At 40.9% G+C, this 20,568-nt stretch overlaps 1 long non-coding RNA gene across 1 annotated transcript; it reads left to right on the top strand.

Moving 5' to 3' along the window:
• The first annotated feature begins 854 nt into the window (after nucleotides 1-854).
• On the top strand, nucleotides 855-18,871 carry LOC309859561. The gene is made up of 5 exons (XR_014308758.1): nucleotides 855-972; nucleotides 12,894-13,020; nucleotides 16,319-16,499; nucleotides 16,725-16,934; nucleotides 18,551-18,871. It is a non-coding gene; the product is annotated as an uncharacterized lncRNA (long non-coding RNA).
• The last annotated feature ends 1,697 nt before the right edge of the window (nucleotides 18,872-20,568 follow it).

Below are 20,568 nucleotides of genomic sequence, written 5' to 3'. Positions count from 1 at the left end.
GTGGCAACTATTCAGCACTTGAAGGAATTTTCAGCATGTTAAGTAAGACTCTAAAAGATACTCTGCAAATATGGTAACTCTTAACTTCACCACCAAAACCATCCTCAGATAAAATGTTAATCTATGATGATTTGGTAATTTTTGTGCTATGTAAGTTTTTGTGTGGAATATTCAAATAAAGTTCAAAGTTTTGTTATTCTTTTTTCAGTGCTTGCTGTCTCCCTAGCAATTTTATTCATCAAGACTCAATGAGGCATAGAGATGCCTGGGTGGCTCAGTTAAGCATCTGCCTTTGTCTCAGATCCTGATCCCAGGGTCTTGGGATGGAGTCCTGCATCAGGCTCCTTGCTCAGCAGAAAGCCTGCTTCTCCCTCTCCCTCTGCCTGACATTCCCCCTTGTGCTTGTGCTCTCTCTCTCTCTCTGACAAATAAATAAACAAATAAATAAATAGAATCTTTTAAAAAAGAATCATAAGGCAGAAAAGCAGAGTATTTGAAGGGCTCTGACTCTATTACTATAAGAATATGTTGGTTTTTTTTTAACTGAAAATAAGAATATTAAATTCTTTTTTATTCTGATCTAGTGAATGAATACTGGTATTCTTACTCAGCTTTAAGCCAGAATATCTTGAAAGCCAGAAAGTTGATAAACCTAGAAATCTGAAAAGTTCTTCATACAGTCTTTTAAAAATCATAGGTACTAAAAAAACAAAAACAAAAAACATGGCAGGAAGGTGGGGCTTGGGTGCCGGTAGATGGTTACCATCTATATAAGAAAAAAATTGTGATTACTATGGCACCTAACATTGCCTGGCAGCAACTAACAATATCAAAAATGCTATTGTTGATTACAGTTTAACTTACACAAAATGACTCCAATCTTACAAAACAACTCAGCATGGAAGATGGAAGAAAATGCATTTTCACCCACCAACACATATGTCTGGAGGAGGAGCCATGTGCAGTAGAAAAGTGAGTGAAGAATTTTTTTTTTCCATATGTCATTGTTTGACAAAGAAACTTCTAAGGCCACAGTCCCCATTGATCTTCACAGTGATCATAGTGCTGCTGTTAAAACAGTATCTTATAGTACCCTTGACAAGTTGATACTACATCAGTATGTGGGAATTTGGTTACTTATTGTCTCCACCAGAGGGTGTATAGGCCCTGGGAAGAAATTTACAACATTCTTTCTCCCTTAGCTGTTCAAATAAAGTGAAAGAAGAATATAAAATTTACTTACTAAAATAAGAACTGGGAATTACCCAAACATCAATATTATGTAGCACTGCTTTTTCTGACCTGTAGTATACATAAGGAATACAGGGCTAAATATAATTCACATTTTCAGAAATGTAATGATATGAAATGAAAAACACTGATATTGATAATGTCATATAATAGGTCTTGGGGTTTTTTCAGTGTGATAGTGCCCAGATTTATAACATATGTTTGTCATATGTCCATAGGCCATCCTCCCTGGAAAATATTTAAAATGCCCAAGTGTCTTAGCTCCCTTGATAATGCATTTTCCATTTTAATGCATTGCCCTACAAGGTTTGTCCTTTTTTTTTTTCTTTTACCCACATCATATTCCTTCCCGTTTTCCTTGACTAAATACTGATTACTTAAATTTCAATTCTTACAGTCACCAGTTCTTCCAGAATTGTGTGTGCAACTTTATGATCACCAAGCCCACAAATAGAAACAGAAGTGGCAGAATTATAAAATTAAAATGGAGAGGATTTGTGTAAGAGTTCTCATCATGCCTCCACCACCAACTCTCTAAGTCCCAATTTTCTTATCTCCAGAACAGAGATTAGAATGTGGTCCTCCAGTTCTTAATTCTGATTCTTTCCATGGAAGTAAGTGCTGACCAACATAACATGTTGACCAACAAAGATGGTATCATGGAGGTAAAGATGGTCAAATGATACAACTCAGTGGAAACCAGTGGTAAATCCATAGCAAATATAAATTGTGTTGTTTATCCTCTTCCTTTTGGAATGGTTTTCTGGCACTACCCTACTGGTAAAAGAATTTGAGAATTATAACTAAAAGCATTTTTTAGTCTAGTAATATTTATAGACCAGCTGGTAAAGTATAGTGTTAACAAATAGGTTAAAGATAATTTTATATGTCAATACAATGCTCCTAGTTTAATAGCTTTTTTAAAAAAATTATGTTAGTGTCTAACTGTACAGATCTAGTCAACAAGAATGATGGTGTCTTCATAAAACATTTTTAAATGTCATTTTTTAAATGTAGAATATTTAATGATGTGGAACAATTCATGATAAGAACAACGTCAAATTAGAAAAGATTTACCATAGGATGACAGGAAATACCATAGAATTTACTTAGGAAATACTAAACAAACCAACAAACTTCTTATCATCTCTTATCCACATTTCAGTTTCTAATATTATTCCTCACTAAAAAGTCAGGAAAGGGAAGTACATGGTGAGTCCAGGGTATCTTGTTACTAAAAATAAAGAAGTTTTCAATGACCAATGGATTTAAGAGCCGGGCTGATGTGATTCCATGTGACACCATATCGGCATCAAGATTTTAGTTAACTGAGGACACCTGGGTGGCTCAGTCAGTTAAGCATCTGCCTTTGGGCTGGGTCATGATCCCGGGGTCCTGGGATTGAGTCCTGTGTCTGTTTCTCCCTCTCCCTCTGCAGCTCTCCTTGCTTGTGCTCTCTCTCTGTGTCAAATAAACAAACAAAATCTCTAAAAAAAAAGGGGGGGTGGATTTTAGTTAACCAAAAGACATTGGGTCTACAAAGATTTCCTAAGTCCTTTATGACTACCACGTGAGCCATTAAAACTTCTTTGTCACCATTTGAGGAAGCCATTAAACGAACTCCTCAGTTTGAAAACTGGTAAGTAAAGGAAAGCATTACACTTTTACTCTGCCTTTCACATAGACCTTTATTTCTAATAACCAGTAGTCCTAGCAATAAGTGAAAGCTGTGCTTTACAGAAGAATGTCAGCTAATAAATGTTGATAATGATAGAAATATAAAATTTTTCAACATTTGAAGTCCCTAATGAAATTACTATCTCAGACAAGGATTATCAGCTGGTATTAAAATTATCAAATGATTGATCTATGTTGTTTGCCCAGGGCACATCAAAAAATATGCTCTCATCACAAGGGGGAAACCATGATTGCACAATGGAGAATAAGGCCATCATCACCCTAATTCATTGACCAAACTTAGCACCCCCAGTGGTGGAACAACTAGGAACTACACATCTTCTAATGGGTTGGCTGTGGCGTAAATATATGTGTACATATGGTGTACTCTCAACTAAAATATTTGACTTGAATCTGTCAAGTCTTTATATGTAACTTTCACTTAACAAGAAATATATAAAAGAATAAGTTAAAAGTTGTCCAAAAAAAAAAAAGGAATCAGACAAATCTAGAAGATGAAAAAGTATTACATGACAAATCCATATCATGAAAAGAAGAGATTCTTCTAGAGTAAAGAAGGGGTAAAGTATACAGCTATGGTAATGTGCACTGGAGTAGATTCTGATTTGAATAAACCCACTCTAAATGGTATTTTGAGGGCAACTTGTGAAATATGGACTGGGCATATTGAAAATTATTAGTTTTGTGAAATATGATTAATATTTTTAGCTATGAAGAAAAAACTTTTTAATCCATACTAAGGTATTCAAAATGTTAATGCTTGTTAATTACAAAAATGGTAATGGTAGTGGAGTATAGGCTTTGGTTTGATCCCTGGCTTCACCATTTACCAGCTGGTTGAGGCATGCAAACTCTATGCCTGAGTTACCTCGTTATGTTATAATGGCAATTATATGAGATGAGATGATGCATAGTTTAACAACTATCTACTGCAATTTCCCCATTAACTTCCTGATGGTTCATCTATTTTCTATCCTAAATTTTCAAAAATCTCTTCTTTGTTCCTTTGTTGTAAGCTTTCACTTGACTTCATTCTGATTTCCACTCAAGATTCTTTTGTTCCCTCTGCACTGTGAGGACTCTGAAATTATCTTTTGTTATCTCTGCACCACTGAGTATTCTGATTACATAATCACTCACTTCTCTTAGGACTTTTTGTCACTGAAGAATTCAACAGTCCCTGCCACTGTGTCACTTGGTGACTGTTCATTTAGGACAATATCTTTTTTCTTACTGACTCTTCATAATGTCCTTCAGCTGTTTATTTCCTCAAATAGTCCTGCCTGATTTATTCCCATCCATTTGTTCAATCTCTCCCTTCCTCCCCCTCCCACTGTTTCTCATTCTGTTTCTTAATGTCCATGAAAGAGATGTAAGGGAGAACAGTTTTTCTCCTTGAACATTCCTCTACTTCTCTTGTATTCCTGACTCCTTTACCTTGCTCTTCAGGGGAAACTGAATCAAGTGTGCTTTGTGTAAACCTTGAACTACCTTGCTGTCCACTCTCCAATTCTCTCCCAAGCGTGGGCCCTGACTTTTATTACCCTTAAGGATCAGAAGCAGCCATGATAAGGTCTTCCTTAACCTCTTCTTTCTGTTTTCTTCCTTCCTTCCTTCCTTTCTCTTTATTCCTTTTCTTTTTCTCTTTCTTTAGATTTTATGTATTCATTTGACAGAGAAACAGAGCGCCAGCAGGGGGAGCAGCAGAGGGAGAGAAGCAGACCCCGCTCCAAGCAAGGAGCCCAATAAGGGGCTCCAGTCCAGGACCCTGGGACCTTGATCTGAGCTGAAGGCAGATACTTAACCGATTGAGCCACCCAGGAGCCCCAACCTCTCCTTTCTTAACTAAATCCAAAATACTTGTTGTGATCTCTAATTTTCAGACTTTTCAGTCTCTGGAGGTTGTGATGAATGGATCTTAATTTGCATATAACTGGCTTGCTTGCTCTTCCAGTGATGTATTTAACTATCTCCTTTGATTGCAGCTACTTGCCCTCCTCTCCCACCTGTCCCGCATTTGCAGAGGAGGAATTCCTTCCCGTTCTTTCATCACACTTATTTTTTCTGTTCCTGCAATTTCTGTGCAAAGAACAGAAACATTCTATTTTCTGGAGCACATTCACCCAAGAAAACCAATTCTGATGAAGAACCCACTTTGAGAGAGTAAATGAAAATGATGATATGGTAAAGGAAGTTCATTCCTTTAAAAGCTCCTACTTGTTTCTTTAGGGATCTGAATATATAGATCAGTATATAGTTAGAGTCACTAATACATGGCAAACTGAGCTGTTTAGATCACAAGCCACCAGAGATCCTCCCTACCTCCAGTATAAGAAAGTCAGCTGTTTATTGATTGGGGGGTGGGGGCACGTTATGGTGCTTCTGGTTTCCTGTGTCCTCATCATCCGCAAGGGGTCAGGTCTCAGCTTCATCCCTTGCACTCCTGCTTTTCCTAAGTGGCCCCAGAAAAGAGACTCAGAGCTCTAGTATCTTCATCTATAAAATCAAAAAGAAGCGAATAGTAGTACCTCCGAAGGGAAAGATAATTAAAAGTTATGTAAAGATACTTCTGTATCTCTCTCAGAGAGAGAAAGAGAGCGCAAGCAAGAGACACACGTAAAGTCCTTCTGCCAGAAGTAACTGTGATTTCCCATCCTTCTAACTTCTGCATGAGATTGTTTCTAACTTCTATTTCATGTCCTATGGAAGCCAAAACCCCTTCCCAACATTTCTCCACATTGGTTTTATCTTCTTGAGCATACTTACTTGAAGCTCCTTACTTCTAATTAATCAGTTCGATTTATGAACAGCCATCCCACTGGTCCTCATAAGTGGTTCCTCTTCTACACAACATTGACACAGATGCCGAACTTGGATACTTCCCAGGGTTTCATCGCCCTACCCTCACCCAAAACCAAAGCCCAGGAAAAACAAAACCCTGCATGCAAGCCTTTCCTTCGGCAGCCAACTTGAATAAAAGAGGATTGCAGAGGGAGAGGAGAGAAATATCACAACAATGCAACAACTTCAGTGGAGCACTCAGCAAGTCCTACACCATCCATCCCTAGGTTCTTTGGCCCTCTTGTCCCGCGCTACACCTCCAGGCTTATGCCATCGTGCCAGCTTTCTTCTCCTGGGTAGGAAGTTAGCGCTCTCTATGACTCCAAATTTTCTCTCCAGGTAGAGCAAGTTGCCTCTTTTCTTTGTCTAATTACATATTTAGCCCCTTAACCAAGGCAACTGAGGTCCTTAGTAGAAAAGGGTGAGGAGTTCATTCCATAGGATTTATTTTCCTTGGAAGTTGTAGATAACATTTTCCCCATACATTACGTAATGGTTTGAGTTCTTAATGCAAGCGTGGCTACAGAATGAGGTTTTTTTTTTTTTTTAATGCCATTTACCTAGAGTTTATAGACCGAAGAATAGAGAACTACCTCAAAATAAACACAAGAAGTAGAACACACAGGATCAAGGTTATGTGCAAGTGCAGTTTGGTTTCAATGTTCCCAAATAGCTGTAGTGATTTAAAAAGAGGGAGAGAAAGAGAGACCTTGATAAATACTGTTCAAGGTCTACTCTTATCAGTAAATGGCCTTGATCTTGGCTATTGGGTCCAGAGTTGAACAGGCTATGTATATAACCCCTGGCTTATGTTGACTTTGGAAGCTTTATACCTCTTCAGTGACAAAATGCTTGCCATTTCCAAATTTTCTAATATATAACAATGCACGCTTTACTTCTATTGATTCTTTGTCTCAAGAGAGAATTGAGTTTAACTACCCCTTTGTTTAAGCCTATTATTTATAAGCTTTGAAAAGTATGCCATTTCAAGGTGAACAAAACAAGGAGAGGGAAATAATATCAATTCAAATAATATCATCTCAATAGAACCACCTTTGGGCCCTCCTTTGAGACATATTTTTTTAAACACATAGTACCTAATGTGTGGCCAGTATCAGGTGAACCCAAGGTGAACTGGAGGCTGGGGTGTGGAGAAAGTTCTTGCTATCTTTCTTTGAACTTCAATTAAGCAACCAACAAAAATAGCATGTCCTGTGACTTCAGATGCTTGAACCAGTTTTTCAATTAAATTTTGGGAGATTAACACCATGGCAATGAAAGCGGTTACGTCCATCCACCAGCTTGGATATGCCCAAACAGTTCTAAGATAACTCATCCAAAGAAAAATTCAACTAATTCTTTTTTTAAAAAAGATTTTATTTATTTATTTGACAGACAGAGATCACAAGTAGGCAGAGAGTGAGTGGGGGAAGCAGGTTCCCTGATGAGCAGAGAGCTCAATGTGGGTCTCGATCCACATTGTTGGGTTACGTGTTTAAAATTTAAAGTTATCTATTTCTCAGGGGCGCCTGGGTGGCTCAGTAGGTTAAGCCTCTGCCTTCAGCTCAGGTCATGATCCCAAGGTCCTGGGAGCAAGCCCCACCTCAGGCTCCCTGCTCAGCAGGGAGCCTATTTCCTCCTCTCTCTTTGCCTGTCTCTCTACCTGCTTGTGATCTCTGTCTGTCAAATAAAGAAAATTAAATTTTTAAAAAACTGTTAAAAAGTTATCTATTTCTCAAATGTTCACATCTCATATGGGTTTCTGTAGAAGCAATATGGTATATAGACACAGCATGGCTTAGAGGAAGGAAATGACTATAACCCGCAGCCTCGTCTTTTTTCCACCACTTACCATCAGTGGGACACTGGGAAAATCACTTCATCCCTCTAAAGAGTTAAACAACATAAGAAATGATTATGCCTCTGCTGTCTATTGATTTGAGACCTTTCTTGCTTTCCTGACCACTCTGTGTGAAATAAGGATCATTCTTTTCAGTTTTTCTAAAATTTGTTTACATCTTAAGGGGTCTAGTACTTTTTAAATAAGTGGAATTCGATGAAAAATAAAACTATTCTGTTGATAACTGTCATGATCTTCGAGTCATCTCCAAAGCTCCTGTCGACATTCGACCATAATAACATGCTGACGTAGAAGCCTACTGATTTCTTCCAAAATAGGAAATCAATGTAGATCAGTCCTCCTGAAGATTCTTCCAACTCTGAAATCTTTTGATGATTTCTTGAGGATTGTGATCAGAATGGCAAGAGAGAAAAAAATATACAGACAACATGTTAGTCCTTTCTATCCTTAATTAAGAATTATTTGAGGGGTGCCTGGGTGGCTCCGTGGGTTAAGCTTCTGCCTTCGGCTCAGGTCATGATCTCAGTGTCCTGGGATCGAGCCCCACATTGAGCTCTCTGCTCAGCAGGGAATCTGCTTTCCCCACTCGATCTCTGCCTACTTGTGATCTCTGTCTGTCAAATAAATAAATAAAATCTTTTTTAAAAAAAGAATTAGTTGAATTTTTCTTTGAATGGGTTATCTTAGAACTGTTTGGGCATATCCAAGCTCGTAGATGGACGTAACCTGTTGTATGCAGAAAGCAGGCTTTCTGTGAGGGCAACACTGCTTGTAGCCCAGCATTTTATAACCCAGTTTCACTTCTGGCCAAACAAATCATGGCCCACCCAGACTCAAGGGGAGGGGAACTGACTCCACCTCTCAAAGAGAAGAGTTATCATCTTTAGTTGGCCACAAGTTCATTTTCCAGAAACATCACTCTCAAACCTTTTTACCTCAAATGACATTTCAGAAAGCCATAATGGATTGGAAGAGTAACATAGGCAGGATTTGATACAGAGAAATTGTATCTTTGTTTTGGAGTTAAGCATACCCTAATGTAATATAATGTGGAATAACATAGCACAATGTGAATGCCCTATTTTAAGGATCCATCTTCCTTGTTAATGTGGCTTCAGAAAATTCCCACTCCAGGTTAGGATAAGTTATTTCATCAATATTGTGGGTGGTTGGATAGGGAGAAGAAATAAAAATTCTTCCAAAAAGAACTAATGTTTATGTTTGTATCCAGTAGTCACACTGAATGTGAAAAACCATGTCTCAGAGTTTGGTAGTTGTGCTTTATTGAGTTTAATAAGCAACTAAGGTGCCTTCTTATTTTCAGTCTAGAGTAGCATCTGAGGACATTGCCTTGATGTTCAAGGCTTTGCAGATAAAATCAGCAGGCTACAAAACAACAACAACCAGTGCAGAACTGCTCCATCTTTTCAGAGCTACAGGTTACACAAACTTGATTCGTCACCTTTGGAATCTAGCCATTGATAGAGGTAATTGTTCTGTGACCAGGCCCCGCAAATGGGAGCTTCCCAGCAAGTGTACCATGAATAGGTAACTAGAGTGCAGAGACAGACAGGACTGGGCAAGCTGGCTGAGTGCTGGAATAGTTAGAGCCCTCAGCCCAACTCCCCAACCAATGACCTCCAGCTTCAAGCAGGCCCTTCCAGTTACCCCCATGTGTCTAAAATAGGATAATTTTTCTATGTGTAGCAAGTTAAGGGAAAAAATTAAGAATTACCAGCCTGGCTAATAGCTATCATCACATTTTTAAGCATCCAGGTTAGAAGGTCACCTAGTCTAATATCTAGACTAATTTATCAACAAATGTATTTGTTTTCTAACAACAGCAAGGTTCTAGAACACTTGTCTCACTAGTTGATTTTTTTTTTTTGTAATTTTGGTAAAATACACAATAAAATTTACCATCTTAACCATTTTTAAGTGCACAGTTAATAGTGTTAAGTACATTTATATTGTTGGGCAACCAATTTCCAGAACTCTTTTCATGTCACAAAACTAAAATTCTGTATCCCTTAGACAACGACTCCCTATGACCCCCTCCTCCAGTCCCTAGCAACCACAATTCTCTTTTCTGCCACTATTTGAATTTGACTTCTCGAAGTACCTCATGTGAGTGGGATTGTACAGTATCTGTTTCTCGTGACAGGCTCATTTCATTTAGCATAATGTTCTCAAGATTCATATGTGTTGTAGCATGTGTCAGAATTTCCTTCCTTTTAAAAATTGAGTGGTATTCCATCATATGTGTCTACCACATTTGTTTAACCTACCTATGTTTTATGCATGTTTTTATTATTGATACGAATTTACCTGAACTTCTGGAGCAAGATCAGGGTATCTAGAGCCATTTCATTATGACTTACTGTCATTTATTATCCCTCTTAAGTAAATACATCTGCTCAAAAGTCAGCCACAATATTGGGGGTTTTTCTGAGAGGGTACTTTTTTGTTTGTTTTTGCTTTTGCCTTGATAATGTTAATGGGTGTTATCTAATAAAAACGGGACAAAAATTATTAGAACTCTAGTCCAGGCCAAAGAACTTGAGTGTCTATGACATTGGTTGGAATATCTCAATGGTTGGTTTCATTCTAGGATTATATTAGTGAAGACCCTTGGTTGCCAAGGCCTTGGGGCGTCTCAGAGAATCTAAAGAGAATCTAAGGAGTAGAAAGGGGAGGACGTATCTGAGCTGCAGGAGCAGCTGAACCAGCAATTCAAATGGCATCAAGACTCTCTCTTGAATATCTACTTTTCTCTTGTCTGCCAGCCTCATCCTTCTCTCTTTCTGTATCCTGGCCTTCTCCACATGGCAGGAAGTAAAGTCACTTCAGGACATAACTGAACAACCTTCAGCTCCTCATTGACTTTAGCAGTCTTCGAGGAACTCAGACTCCCAGAGCCCACTTTAGATATAACCACGTGGACAATGAACACCCTGTCATGAGGGGATCCCAGGGCCTGGAGAACATGGACAAGGGATTCTCCACAGAGAACCTGACCAAGGCCTTCTTGAGGGGCTGCATACACACCACCAGACACGCAATCCTTACAGCCCCTGCTCTGAGAGACTCCATCTTTGTAGAGAAGCAATGGCTGCTTGGTGTCCTCTTTTTCTGAGTGGGGGTTTTTATTGCAGTTACTAAGCCTTGCTTTTCCACGTTCTCAGCCGGAACATAACACAAGCAGAGCCACTGTGTGGTGTCATCTTCTCACGGTATCTCTGATGATACAGCTCCATGTGTCTGATTCCTCTGTCCCAATCTCCATCCCCTGTCCTGCTTCCCTTCTTCTGCTCACAGAGGGCTGGGACAGCAGGAAAAGGGGTGCTCCCCTTGCCTTCCCTTACCTGCTTTGTCAGAATCAGCTGGCATGCCTCTGATCCTTCTTTCCTCGGAAAGCGTTCCTTCACCATCTAATCAAGGGCTAGCGAGCTGAGAAGTAGCTTGTGGCTTCCCAACATCCTTAGCATGTGAGTGCTTGTCTGTTGTGATCTGGCCCTGCTGGAACATCCAAAATTAATCATCCATCCTCAGCACACTCCCATCCCACAACCAGCTGTTCCTAAACTTCATCTGCCTTTCCCTTCTGGCCAACAGTAGCAGGTGTTAAGGGCTTTGCACTGAGGCTTTCAGGGCGCAGATAATTCCTGGCCATGAGTCACTTAATTTCTCTCAATCTTAGTGTCCTCATCCAGAACAACAACCAAAAAAAGATAGTAACAGTATAAACCTCATACAGCAATCGAGAGAGATAGGTGAGGCAATCTGTGAGAGCCCTCAGTGCAGTGTATCTAACCCATCGTAAGCAGGCAATCCATTTACCATTAGTAGTAGTCCCAGTTCAAAATACTGGGTGGAATTAGATAATGGAGAGTTCAATCTGATGTAATAAATCAAGAGATGTGGTCTATGAAAATCTTAGTAGAATTCCTATGTCACTTCCTGTCACTAATTTCATTAATTGTAATTCTAGGTGATTCCATTCTCCTGGATATACTCATGGGTTGGGGGTTGGAGTAAAGGGTTGAAACCTCTTTGGAATCCTCATTCCTGCTATGACTTGAAAAAGATGTATTCTAGGAGATGTGCCTCTGTGTCTTATGTGATGATCCTTATTAAGAAGTTGGAGGTTGACCTCTGATTTCTCTTGTTCCTACACTTTCCAGCCTCACAGGTCAATCACAAGACTGTTTTCTTTGCTGGCAATTGCATGGTTTTCAGGACTGGTGGGAGGCATACCTGTACCCTAAAATCAATAATGACTTGCAAAGATATGTTTACTTTGACTTTAGTTCTATTGGAATTCTGTAACCTTGGGCAGTTCTCAAATATATTTTTTCTGAAGGGCAAAGTCAAGAGGTTCCCCATCCCCTCTCCTCCTCTTAGGAATAGAGATGGAGGACCATCAGAAACAGGACAGAGCTGCTGCTCTGCAGGTTCTGAGAATGTCAACTTGTGGGACTTTCATGGTGAGATTTCAGGTTCATCCCATCAGCATCTCGCTCTCCATCCAAGGCCCTCTGCCATGAGAGTGGAACACTGGCCATGCTCTCTCTGGGCAGCCATTTATAGTTCTGCCATTTTGGTTTTCTTTCACTACTACCCCTCTGTGGATAATGCACATAACAAAGATATTACCTACTATGTAAACCCATCTAGGAAGTTCTCATTTTTATCCCTCATAATATTCTGAAACCTGGAGCATTAAGCAATCTCTTTTAATAATAATCACGATTTCTGTAAGGCTCATTTAGGGCTGCTGTGCAGGGCTTTAAGTACTCACTGACGACTCGTGGCGCCTCTATGAGGTGGCTGCTTTGTTATCCCCTTTTCAAAGGTAAGGAAATTGAGCCACAGAGAGATTTAGATCATGAGGCTAGTAAGTGGAAAAGCTGAGAAGCAAATGCAGGTATCCTGGCTCCAGAATCAGACTGCTAGCCGCTGTTTTAGCCCCTAAAATGGCCCCAATGATCCCTGCCTTCTGACCTTCAGGCTTCTATGTGGAAGCTGAAGATTTTGACTTGCCTCTAATAAATAGAACAACAGAAGTGACAAGATATTATTTCTGAGGTTAGGATATAAAACAATGGCAGGTTCCATTTGGGGCACTCCTTCTTGCTCTCTTGGGTGACTCACGCACAAAAGCCAGCCTCCATGCATGCAAGAGCCCTGTAAAGAAGCTCACAGGAGTAAACTGAATACAAATTTTTAAATCTGCCAACAGCTATGGGAGTGAGCCTGGCAACAGATTCCTCAGCCCCAGTCTGACCTTGAGATGACTGCAAACTTGGGGAAGACTTTGAGCCACAGGTACCCCACTAAGAGGTCTGGACTCCTGGCCAGTAGAAACTGTGAGTTAATATTTGTTATTGTAAGCTACTAAGTTTGGGGATAATTTGCTATATTGCAACAATACAACTGCTAAACTATACTGGGTTGTTTTGTTTATTTTAAATAATACCAGATATTACAATGAAAATTTGTATTTCTTTCTTTTGTAATTTTTATTTTTTTATTGTATTATGTTAGTTACCATACAGTACATCATTAGTTTTTGATGTAGTGTTCCATGATTCATTTTTTGTGCGTAACAGCCAGTGCTCCATGCAACATGTGTCCTCCTTAATACACAAAGAGAATTTGCCTTTCTTAATAAAGCCTGTAGTTAGCAGCAGCACTTAGCTATTTGTGTTGCCTGTAGTGATGGCTTATTCCAAGCAAGTCTTTTTTTTTTCCTTTTTAAACAGAATTACTTCTGTAACAACTTCATGATTGATTTTTTTAAAATGTATCAAAGACTCTGAAATTCTAAATTTCTTCACTGCTTCCTGATATTGAATTCCTCTCTCAAAGAAACCCATTTGTCATGCTAACTCACTGGGATTATGTGAACAACTTTTGGTTACTGAGGAGTGATCATTCTGTATGGTATAGGCTCCATGAGATTGTGTAGTATGAAGAATCACTGGTAGGGTGACCCAGCCTGCCTTTCCCATCTGGTGTTTTCAGTGTCTTTTTTTTTTTTTTTTCCACTTTCTTTTTTCTTTTTCATCTGTGTGTGTGTGTGTGTGTGTGTATGTGTGTGTGTGTGTGTGTGTGTGTGAATCTGTGTGTGTGTCTGTGTATAGGCTATCTAGTTATAATCTTCTCATCTGGTACAATGAACATATTCTGACCTGAAACTTCCCCCTAGATTCCTACAAAATGATCAAATGATTTTCATTCAGGTTCATTAAATTTTTTTGTACTTATCAGGTTAGCTTAGAAATGGTGAGGGACTATTATGGTCTTGTCCATCTGATTTGTACATATTGTTAATGAATTTGAGCTAAGAAACTCTTTAACATATTTATCAATAGAAGCCAAGGATGTATATGAACCATGAGCTATCAGCCTCTGTTTCTTCAGTCTTTGCCCCATTCTCTCACAAGAGAATCCCCTCCTTTGAGGATTTGCCATCACAATTTTGGACATCCAGGAGGGCCCCTCCACCATTCAGAACATTTAGTAATCATGGTTATGTCAACTGATACTCTTGTGCAGGAGCAAGACACTTACCTAGTGGGTGGATACCTGAACATCAGCCCAACATCAATATGTTAATGCTTTGCAACAGGCATATTTTATAGAGGAATCCTATGTGGCAGTGGTATTTATAAATTGATGTGGTCTTAAAAACATCTCTGAGTACCAAGGGGCCAGTAAACCTGTTTGGTTTTGTTGTTCTTTTGTTTATCCTCAAAGTCCTTTGGCTTGGATCATGTTTAGTTTGCCATCGAGCCTGGAGATTGTTCATTCTATGAAAATACCTTTTCCTTGCTCTTTTTAAATAGAAGATTCAAAAGTTTACTTAAATTATATGTGTGTGTGCATGTGTGTTAACCATGCCTTGTTGGGGCAGGGCTTCAGTTTTTTACATTCTTACCCTTCAGCCTTGCCACTGCCCTCAAATGACTTTAGATTCAAAAGCTGATTTACAAAGGGTTACCTGAGTGGCTCAGTCGGTTAGGTGTTAGACTCTTGATCTTAGCTCAGATCTTGATCTCAGGGTCATGAGTTCATGCCCAGTGTGGAGTCTACTTACAAAAAAAAAAAAAAAAAAAAAAAAAAGGCTGACGTACCAAAGATAGAGCGATGGTTACATCATTTCACCAAGAGTAACCAAGGTGAATACTTCGTAAGCAACTGTTGACCCTACATCTGATGCCAAAATTTCAAACACCATGAGACAGCATTGGAAGACGTCCAGTGAAAGTTGTTAGTTTGGAGCACTGAGGGCCTAGGGTTGCTTTACAGGATTTATATGGCACATGAGGGTTGATAAGGGCAAACAATTTTTTGATGAATAAAGCAAAAAGCTTGTTTTGTAAGTGAGAAGTCAAATAGAAGAGGCAACTTTCGTGTCCCTGAAACAGGGCCAGCCTCCAAAGGACATTTGTCTCCAGGCCTGACGGCAAGGCCTTAGGAAGACAGCCTCATCCATCTGCCACTTGAAATCCTCTGATATAGGATGGGGTCCGTTCGCTTGGAAATTAGAAGTTACATTTTTTTTTAATTTTTTATTTTTTTTAAGATTTTATTTATTTATTTGACAGAGCGAGATCATAAGTAGGCAAAGAGGCAGGCAGAGAGAGAGAGGAGGAAGCAGGCTCCCTGCCAAGCAGAGAGCCCGATACGGGACTCGATCCCAGGACCCTGAAATCATGACCTGAGCTGAAGGCAGAGGCTCAACCCACTGAGCCACCCAGGTGCCCAGAAGTTACATTTTAAATACCCTCTTCTCCCCCCAAAAATGTATCATGTTATTTTAAATCCAGTCTTAGGTATATGTGGTGTTGGAATTTGATCTGTCTGGGCTTCTGAAACAATTGAGCTCAACTCTGAACTCGTCGAAGGCAGGATTGGGTCTTTTGTCTCTATAAATTACCATTCCCGGCACCATGTCCAGGCAGGCTAAACTCTCAGCAACTCTTGACTCGTTCGTGAGTCAAAGATGGACATAGGAAAATGAGGAAGGGACCACCAAAGATAAACTTCACTTCATAATTTCACCTTTTCTTGTTCTAACATCATGTTGGATTAGTCCAGCAGCTCAACAGGGGTCCATCTCATTGCAGGAATGCTATAAGCTCTCGGTAGTTATGATATTTGCTATAATTAGCTGCTAGCAGACCCACGGCCCGTATGTAAATACGAAGTACCAGATGAGACAAAGATTTGTTCTCTGATCCTACTAATCCCACAAATACTGGCTTACCCATTGGGGGATAGGAGTGAGGAGAGGCCTCCTTATGTGTAGGTATTTATGCTGTCTTTCTTACTCTTGGGGCACTGAACAAATGGCTAAGTGGATCACAAAGCAGAAAGGGTCAGGATCAAATCACATGAAGCTGCCACCTATGTTCTCAGAGGAGAGCTAAGCACTGAATGGGAGAAAGGGCTGAGAAAGAGTTGTTGCTGGTGCTTCTTAACGGCTTTCCTCGTCTCAGGGTTGCATACCTCTTTCCCTAGAAAACAATTGACCGGATACCAGCCATTACTGGAATGTGCTGCTTGGGGGGTCTCATTCCTGTTCCCTTCACAAAGAGCTGATCAAAGGATTAGAGGAATTTTGGTAAATACAATTCTCTTCACTTTTTTGCATTTCAGTGTTTTCCACTGGCCCTCATGGGTTGCCTACCAAGGCACCTGCCCAACTGACCATCCCTTCACTTGACTTTGGTTCTGAGGGGAGCTAGAGTGGAGCACAGAGCTACCCTCAGCTGAGAACTGAGAAGCAAAGCCTCAGAACCGAACTTCGTGAAGTTGCTGTAAACTTTTGGGAAACAAGGTATGTGGGGGACTATTTGGAATGAGTTAGCACATGGGACTGGTTGGAATTTAAGATAAGTCTTTGTAAAAGCAAGTGTCAAGGGAGGTTGGAAAGGAAGTAAACAAGGAGGAAAACATACAACAGTGAGGCACTTTCAGTATTAGAAAAGACTGGGATATGCCCGTGTTTGGGTGGCATATATGCAATAATGTACATTTATTTCTCACTGATGCAACATCCAAGGTGAGTCAGGCAGCCCTGGTCCATCACACACTGGCCTCCAACGAGTGATCTGCAGTCACCACGGTGAGGGAAAAGAGAAGTGGCCAATCCTGAAGAAGTTTCCTTAAATCCAGCCTGGGAGTGACTGACAGCGCTGGTGACCTCATCCTATTAACCTTCTGCTAACCCAGTCACCTGGCCCCAACCTCACCACAACAGAAGCCAGACCAGGTAATATCCCATGTGTCTAGAAAGAGAACGATAAGATGGAATTTTAAGACCCATAGCATTGTCTCTACAACAGTCTACCCTCTGAGCACCTCTAACAGTTCTTTTGTTCTTCTCATTCATAGCACACACTGACCCCTTCCTAAGGGAGGCTCCCTAGAGGACTGTAAGTCCACTTCCAGCTGAAAGTCTGGGGTCTCTGACATGGACTCCATCACGTTGGAGATACCTCCCTTCGATCTAAACATCTGTGAACTAAAAGGACACACCCTGGACTGATGAACCAGGGTGAAGTAGGGGTAGAGGAAGTGCAAGAAAACACTCCTCTATTTAGAATAGGAAAGAGTGGGAGACATACAGGAAAGAGTTGCAACCATTCTGAAATTTCCATGCGAGACACCGGGAAGACTTTCTAGTGTTAATGTGGAAACTCCTTAATTAGTGTTGGATCACACTGAGAGGGAATCCCATGGCCATTGTCATCTGAGCGCCATGTCTGAAATGGGTCCTTGGAAGTATGCCCTCCCGGGGGGCTGCATAGCCATCTCATACCAACTTCAGTTTCATAGGGTCAAAATGGGAGAAAAGTCTTCACAGAGCCTGTACGTGATGGCATTGGTATTTTGGGCCACTAAGGAAAAAGTAAAATTCATGGGAATGAGAACTGAGGTGTCTTAGTCTTTGCCCTCCCCACCCCACCCCACCCCCTCACACATTTGTACAGAAGGCCAGGTCAGGGTGATTCAGGAACCCTGTCCCCCACTCCATGTCCCCATGCCAAAGCTCGCAGCCATCTTCCCCAACCACTGCTCTGTATGCCCTGCCTTGTTCACTGGTCGTATCGGCCACATACAATTCCTTTTAACTTATTTCTTGCTTTCTTTCACTTTCCATTCTGATATGGACTCAATTATGTCTCTCACGCCAAAATTTGTATCTTGAGGCCCTTACCCCCAGTTCCTTAGAATGTGACTATTTGGAGATGGGAGTTTAAGGAGATAATTAGGGTTAAAAGAGGTCATATGGGTGGAGCCCTAATCCAACATGACTCGCTCCTTATAAAAAGAGGAAGAGACAGGGGCGCCTGGGTGGCTCAGTGGGTTAAGCCGCTGCCTTCGGCTCAGGTCATGATCTCAGGGTCCTGGGATCGAGTCCCGCATCGGGCTCTCTGCTCAGCGGGGAGCCTGCTTCCTCCTCTCTATCTCTGCCTGCCTCTCTGCCTACTTGTAATCTCTCTCTGTTAAATAAACAAATAAAATCTTTAAAAAAAAAAAAAAAAAAAAAAGAGGAAGAGACACCAGGGATGTGTGTTCACAGAAGAAAGACCATGGGAGAACAAAGGGTAGCAATGGCCATCTGCAAGCCAGGGAGAGAGGCATGAGGGAAACCAAACCTGCCAACACCTTGATCTACGACTGCCAAGCTCCCAGTGTGTGGTATTTTGTATGGCAACCTTCGAGAACAAATACACTGACCCGTCCCATTTTCTCAAATCCCTCTTTCCATTCCATGATCCCACCACATCCTTACCACTAGTGACACAGCTGAGCAGAAGTAAACAAAATGCATAAGCTTTGAGGTAAAATAAGACATAAATTTCTGTCTCTTGTTTTCCTCAGCTATAAAGTAAGTCAGCATCCATAACTTGAAGGCTATGATTCTAAACGATCTCCTGGAAAAGCGCCTCCTTCGAAAGTACCCAGATGACCTCTTCAGATTCTTCATATTCCATCTCCCATCCTCTGCTAAGACATCTGTTTGCAATTTAAAATATTCACATTTCAACAACATTTCCCCCTCTTTCCTTTTGCATTGCAGAATTATTCAAAACAGAATGACCCATGTGTTATTATGGATGAAATTAGCTTTTGTTTGTTTCTCTGAGAATTTAAATCCCATTTATAACATAACTTTTTTCAATAAAACACGTTCAGAGTCCCGAATATTCTATTCACAGTGCATCTTTGGAACATACTATTTACTAATTGGACTATCTAAACTGAGTTGAATTGAACCCTGTTTGATTAAAAGAAGTCCTATGTTTCAATGCTATTTCTTTGGCAACAAGCTTTAATTACTTATGAGACAGGAAGCCTGACCTCATTGTAATTGAGCAGAAATCTTAAGAGGTGGTGGGCATTACAACTGCATCCTCCAGAACTAGAAAACTATGAAATGAATGGATTAATTCATGTGCCACGAGCAAAGGACTGATTATTATTTTCTTAGATTTGATTTATTTATTTGAGAAATAGTGACAGCGAGAGTGATCACAGAGGGAGAGGGAGAAGCAGGCTCCCCGTCGAGTGGAGAGCCCGATGTGGGGCTGGGTCCCAGGACTCTGGGATCCTCACCTGAACCAAAGGCAGACCTTTAACCCACTGAGGCACCCTTCAAAAGCCTGATTATAACCAAAAATTGGCCTAGACCCTCAGCAGGGTGAGAATTTCTGAAACTTCAACACATAACAAAATAGAATATAAATAGAAGGTAAACAAGACATTAATACACACTAAAAAGCAGCAGCTTGTGCTCCATTTCCTATCTCTGCCACTGCTGACCAGGCCACCTCTCTGTCTCTGAGACCCAGGGGCAGACCGCTCAGCTGTGCACGGGGATGAGATCCTCTCCACCTCCGCTTGATCTTAGCAAAAAGTGAACCCGCCTTGTCACGCAATCTGGGCCTGAGCACAGGCCAGATGTGTTGTCAATTCTGTGTGTAACTCTTTCCCAATATTTTAATAGAGTGAGAAATCAATAGAGAAAAGCAAAAAGGTCTGCTTAGCAAAGCAGCCAAACAAAGCATTTAGCTTGTGGAGTCTGGACTAAGAAAAACAGGGACACCACCCCCACCCCCCAAGCAAAGCGCCTCCCCCCACACTTACCTCATTCATTCCCTTCGCCCCTGGCTTCAAACACTTGAGCTCCTACTATGTGCAAGACACCAGATCAGACCTTTGGTGAGCGATAGAGGGGAAGAAAATATAGTTACCCTCCTGGGGAACTGGCATTCCCTGGAATCACTCCAAAGAAGTGATAAAGTAAAGTCACTAATGTCCATATTTCTGAGAAACTGATTGCTGAGTCTGCCCGATTCTCCTGTGTTCACACCAGAGCCTCCCCCTTCCCCAGGACACGTGCCCTCACTTCTCAGGGACAGCCCTGGACAGACACAAGTTACTTGGAGCACCGAATACCTCAATACCTGGACCTTCTCCCTGATCATATTCTCACCAGCGCACTCTAAGTAAACTTCTGAAGAAAAATAGTTTCCTTACACATTTTCCCATGTGTATATGTTTTTATGTTTAAACAAGCAATTTCTGTCTCCAGGGGAGTTTAAGTGAATTTCACTAATTTTCCCTCCAGAAAAGGAAAACAAGACTACATATAGATGTGGCCCTAGTGGGGAAGAGAATCAATCCTGTCTGGACCGCCTGGTTCCCTAGTCTCTTTCTTCTCCCCAAAGGTCCAGAGGAACCAGAGATCAAGCAGCAAATTGGGAACTTAGAAAGGAAAATAATTATATGGGGCGCCTGCGTGGCTCAGTGGGTCAAGCCTCTCCCTTCCACTCTGGTCATGATCCTGGAGTCCTGGGATCAAGCCCCACATCAGGTGCCTTGCTCAGTGGGGAGCC

Source organism: Mustela nivalis (assembly GCF_964662115.1).
Source record: "Mustela nivalis genome assembly, chromosome: 2".
NCBI classification, from domain to species: domain Eukaryota; kingdom Metazoa; phylum Chordata; class Mammalia; order Carnivora; family Mustelidae; genus Mustela; species Mustela nivalis.
This window is presented reverse-complemented; position numbering and strand designations above follow the sequence as displayed.